The sequence below is a fragment of the Martes martes genome (genome assembly GCF_963455335.1).
Source record: "Martes martes genome assembly, chromosome: 2".
Taxonomy (NCBI): Eukaryota; Metazoa; Chordata; class Mammalia; order Carnivora; family Mustelidae; genus Martes; species Martes martes.
In genome coordinates this window covers 46,371,002-46,377,191 of record NC_137889.1, presented here as the reverse complement: position 1 = coordinate 46,377,191, position 6,190 = coordinate 46,371,002, and positions in this window count along the sequence as shown.

Here is a 6,190-nt window from a genome sequence, read left to right as displayed (position 1 = left end):
TTGGGGAGATTTTGTGCTTTCGTAAGCGCGCGTCCGGGCGTGTGCAAAGAAACACACGCACATAGATGCGCGAACACCAGCAAATGGGCGGACGCTCACACACGTGCTCGCACCGCGGAGGGCAGCCTGGGGAGGAAATCGGCCTTAGGGAGCAGCCCCCTGGGCGTGCCGCGCCCCTGAAGAGGATAAGGGCGGGGTCCCTTTGGCGGGGATGGGGTTACCAGGGTCTTGGTGTTCCCATACACCGTAGTTGTTTTGATCTTGCTGCTTTTCCGCTGTTCCCGCTGCTCTGACACCAGTCCCAAGAGCCTGCGCCCATTGGCTCCCAACCCTCTGGCCATCCCGTCTTTCCCTTCTCCAAGCCTCTGTGCCCGCACGGAGCATGTTACAGAATGCGAAGGTGCTTAATGAATGTTTACTGGTCATGGAAAAACTGAAGTACTTCTTAGCCCTTGGCTTGGTTCCGGCACCCAAGACCCAAACCAACCAAATTGGGCAATTTCACATCCACTGGGGGAGTGATCAGTGATAGATTATAAAAATATGAAAACATTTATTGCATGCCTACTGGGTGTAAAACTGGTGTCCTGAGGCCACCATGCACTTTACAGTGTTTTCCAACCACATCATTCACCTCAACAGTGGAGAAGGCAGGGACTGGAGAAAATATGAAAAAAAAATTTAATTCCACCATTATTGATGCTATTAGCTTTATCTTTTCTCAATTCAGTTAAAAGAGCTCTCCCCGGGGGCGCCTGGGTGGCTCAGTGGGTTAAAGCCTCTGCCTTCGGCTCAGGTCATGATCCCAGGGTCCTGGGATCTAGCCCCGCATCGGGCTCTCTGCTCAGCGGGGAGCCTGCTTCCTCCTCTCTCTCTGCCTGCCTCTCTGCCTACTTGTGATCTCTGTCTGTCAAATAAATAAATAAAATCTTTAAAAAAAAAAAAAAAAAAAAAAAAAAAGAGCTCTCCCCGTGCAGTGAACCAGCTTGAAACGGTATCACATGTGAAAGAGGAAGGAGGCATGTTTAGGTTGTGCAGAAGCTTGAGAGAGACAGGCATGCTGGCCAGCGTCCAGTGTCTGCGGGGCTGCCATGTGGAAATAGACCGGCTGCACTAGTAGAAGTGGGACCCTTGGGTGCATACTTGGAAGAAGATCCAAGGTTTCCAAGGAAGAACTTCTAGAAGGATTACAGGGGCTCCAAGCCTACCGACCATGGGCATCTTTCTAAAAGTAATGACTGCACTGAACAGGTTCTTGAATGAGGTCACCTTTAAGGCCCCTTCCAACAGTCTGTGATTCTCCAGGAAAGCTGAAGGATGGGATGGAATGGGTAGCCCCGGGCCACAGAAGACATCTGCAGAAAGGAGGGTAGGCATTCTGGGACTTCTTGAAGACAGGCAGCCATGCATTGTCCTACCCCTAAAGCTAGATACTTACCTACCCACCCTAGGCACCATCCTCCTCCCTCCCTCAGGGATTAAAATATGTGCCCATTTCCCTGTTTTTTTCCCCACCTGTCAGAATCCTTGCGACTAAGAAGGGCCACATCTCTTTCATGTTCTTCCTTGCTCTCCAAAGATGGTGAAGCTGAAGATCTTCCAATTCCAGGAATCCTGGCCATACCCTCTCTCATGGGCAGCGAGCGTCTCTTATTCTCTAGGGCTCTGACCTGGACTCCAAGATAAATATTTAATGTAGAGGGTGCAGCTGAGCTGACAAAGGTCCTCACTTCCTGTTTCTCACAAAGGGAGGTAGCAGCCAGGGACAAGGAGCTGGGGACTGGCTACCAGTTTCATCTCTATGGGAATAGGGAGCCCAGTAAACAGCTCTGTAGGAGGTGGCGGGTAGGCCCCACTGGAGACCTGAACCTTTCTCCTGAGCTGCTCTATACTTAATGTTCCCTGGTGGCCACTGGGCCTCATAGCAAAGAGGATGAGAGATTGGCAGGAGCATAGAGCATAAGGAATCTTGACTAGTTGATTCCTCTCTTTCCGCACATATTTGGGGAGAAGAATCCCTCCTCTGAAAAGTGGGAGATTAAAGGAGGGAGGGGGAAGTAGCAAAGTCCAAAGATGTAGCCAAGAAACAGGTATCTGCTTTCTCACCTCCTCCCTCCAGCCTCAGTTCTACTAGCTGTGGGCCTAAGCCCGAAGACAGCTGGCATGGTTTAGGGAGAGGCTGTCCGAGGTGACCTGGCTGTTGTCAACAACAAAGAGATTCTTTTCATCCTCCGGTGACTCCCTTAATCTAACAGGGACCTCCTTCCCTGTGACTCTTTCCCTGTCCCTGGCATTGCCTTCCGTCAGGGGGCTGCCTCTGCCTTCTCAGAGTCACCTGAGCCATAGTAAACACAGTTACATAACTGCTCTGTTTTTCCTAGCTATCTGATCCTGGTCAGCAGTATGCCCCACCCCCACCCCCACCCCTGCTCCTCAAGCCTGCCACCTTTTGTTCTGCGAATTCTCCCCAGGTGGCACCCATGTCAACACACATCTGTCCATGCCCTCCACCCCAGGGGATATTAGCCAAGAGACTCCCAAGAGATGTGGCTCTTCATATGGAGCCGGAGAAGGTGGTGGTTGTTCATACAGGAATACAGGTCACTCTGAAAATCAACCTCTGTCACCAAGAAAAGGGATGAACGGAAAGAGCCCTTAAGTGGCTTTTTATTGTAAGTGAGCAGAGAATTCAGTTTTATTTCTCAAATGGAAAAACAGAAGCCAGGGATCCCAGAAGACATACACCTGAACTCTCAATTTCTGGAGCATTATCTTTTTCTAGTACCGGGAGTCTGGCATTTGAATGTCACACTCTTGAGCTGTGCCCCTGAGCAGCTGAGTGGCTTCCTGGCCCTGCGCTTCAGTCCTCCCACAGGAGGCAAAGAAAGGGCATCTGCTATTCGTTCCCTTTCCTCCACAGGGATGAACTCTGGCATATTCTTTAGTTAGGCTTTGAGCAGGTTTTTAATTTGTGCTCTCAGAAGAGTGTTCTCTTTCTGCCAGGGGGACTGAGCAAGCAGATGGAATGGAGTGAAAAACTATCCACTGCAGGTCAGATACGGTCTGTGCCTGGCGGCCAGGGTGTGAGTGGACCCTCACCGGAGTGGAGGAAGAGGCTTTCAGGCCTGCCTTGCTCTAGTCTCTCCACAGCACACATGTGATATAACAGGAACCATCTATGCGGGTTCTCAAAGTCAGTTACATCCCAACCCCGGAAGCTGCGACAGAACTCAGCCTTTTGTCCAACTGTCTAGGCTATCTTCAAGGAAGCCTTGACACTGACATCACATCAGCAACTGTTCTGTCTCCTTTTATGGATGAGCAAACGAGCATCATGGGCACATGGCGTGTCTTTGAGAAGAACTGAACTGGATGAACCTCTTTCAGTTCTCAGGAAAGAGCAAGTGGCTGTCAGCTCTTTAGAAAGCAGATTTTATGAGGGAAGAATAAATAAGTGATGACCTCAGAGGGAAAATCCAGCCAAGTCAACTCAGCCACAAAGAAGGACACAGAGCAGGGGCTGGAAAACTAGGTCTGTATCAACCTTCTTTCCTAGCGCAGGTAAACTGAGATAAGGAAGATAAGAGGGTTGATTTGTTGATCGGAGCCCGACTTCACGGTGTCCACTGGCCTCCAAACAAAGAATAACCTTGTCTTCCCACTCCCTGAAGTCTATGACCAACCTTCTCCTGAACTGCACCAACATCAAAAAGACTGTCTAATTTACCATTACATTATTAATCTACTGGACCAAATTTGGTTAGTTTCTTTCTAAAACCTGCAAGTCATGATAAAAAACCCAGGAAGACCATGTGATTACATACAGCAGACAAGAAGGTAGGGAGTCAGTCTACATGTGGTGGCAGGTAAACAGGAGTTTGCATTTTAGTTCTTAATTTCCAGGATTTTAAGTAACCTTTTTCACAACTCTGGAAACAAGGGCAACATTGCCTCATTTTCCTGAAGGTTTAGCTGAGGTATAAGGACATTGCTAAGTCAGGACCCTATTTGGATAACAAAGATTCCAAAATGCATACCCAGCTTATCTGAAACTAAAAATCGGGGCTTGTTTTCTGGCCTGTAAACTGCACTTGCGGCCCTTGATGGGGCTGTGCTTACAGTAGAGTTGGCCTTACTCAGGCCGGGCAGGGATTCCTGCCAGAATTGGTAAAATGCCTTCATGGATACATTTATCCACTCCAAGGGCCCTGGGTGCTTCCCCTTCCCTCAATCCTCCAATTATTTTCCCTTGTGAATCCACAGTGCCTCGTGGTATTTCTACTTTGGGGAGGAATCAAAAGGCTGCTCTTACACTTCCTTTTCTTGTTAGTCCAGCTCCACATTCAATGTCTCTCTGGCTCCTTTTACTTTTCCCAAGATGGAACTCATGCCTGTCTATTATTAGGATCATAAGCAGAGTTATTAAATTACTACAATAAAAATTATCTTTATCTTTTATAAAGACTATACGTTTTCTGGGATGTCTTTCTTCCTTTTCTACAAGTAGTGGCCTCTGCTTAAGAGAAGCCACAGCAGGAGCTGGGACTTGAGCAGGATTTAGTGGTGGGCGGAGGGCTGGGAAGGAGGGTTGGGACAAGGCAGTATGGGAGAGGCAACACTGCAGCCCCCAAAGCCTATTTAAAACTAAAGAAAGAGCTGAAGAGGTAAGGGAAAGAGGTCTTTTTTTGTTGTGATGAGATTCCTTTATCAAAGACCAGACCAGACATCAAACAGCAGGCTTTCCCTTGATTTCTGGAATTATTATTAAATGGGTAAGAGCCAAATATAAGTGCCTCTACCAGGAAATAAAGGAAATAAAGACACAGGAAGCCAATTAAGTTATCATTTAATTTTAACAGTTTTTTTTAAGGTGACTTCCAATTTACAATAAGAAAGTTTTAACAAGTTAATTTCTTGATCACAAAAGACTTGTTAATTTCTGCCAATAAATAACATTTCCACCATTTTCTTTAACCTAACCAAAAACAAGAAAAAGCAAGTAATCTCTCAGCACAAGCAAATAATCCATCACTCAGAAAAGCCTTTTAAAAAATGACATCATGACCACTTCATTTAGGAAGCAAAGCCAGAATCCTTTCTTGGAAAATGCCTGCTAACATTTCCACTGGGAAAAAAGTACTATTGGTCACAGCGCATTGAGAAAGGAAAAGTAAGGCGTTCATGACGGCATCTTCGAAAAGTTTCTCTAACAGACCAAAAAACTTGTCTTTCTTGCTGAAAATCAAACTGTGGTAAGCTTCCTTCTTATTACAAGCACTTTCAGTTTAACATGCCAAAAAAAAAAAAAAAAAAGCCCAAAACAAAACCCACAAAACATTATTTGGAGACAGCTATGTCAAGGAAGTGAAGGGGATCTGGGCAAGAACTTACAGGAAGGCAGTATGCATTGCCCTACTTTAGAGCTGCTCAGAGGGATGGTCCACAGCCATGTCCTTGCTTCTTGATCTTAAACCACCTTGACTTGTCATGAGGGTGTAGAAGAGAAGATGCATAACCCTGTCTCAGACAAAGGTGTTATTTAGCAAGTCTTGCCAAGGTTGCTGGGGCGTGAGGCCAAGGCCTCTCCGGGAGGGAATATCCTCGCCAGTATCATCTTTACCTTTGTGACTGCATAGATGAAGGCAGCTAAGCCTGGCCCCATTCACTTCGGCTGGCTAGACATATGCAGGGCAGGCCATGAGTCTCAGAGTAATACAGGTCCCCTCTTTCACACTGTGGCAATGGCACAAAGCTCTATTGTCAACACAGTTCTCTGTACAACTCAAGAGTAACAACCCTTTCTTTCCGACTACACAATTTTCTCTAGACACATCTGCTCTTTCCTGGGAGCATTTCATCCCAACCGTGCTGAAGAGGGACTGCTTGCAACTACCCTTCAGGTCATCCAGACCCTTCTCGGGCTCCTGTTGGGGCCCCACAGGCTGCCCTTTACTCCCTCTTATAGCAGACTTCAGGAAAGATGTGGACCAGGTGCCAGGCAAGATGGACCCATCATTATAACCACAAATGATTTAGGAAATTGGAGACTCATTCCCATAACTGGGGCTTTGGGTTTACCTTCCCTCTGAAATTGTTTCTGCTAGGTATGAAAAGCTGAATAATGCTCTGAAAAAAACTTGGGTTCCACTGTTACTATAACAACCATAGCAAATATTGGGGATTCTAGAAT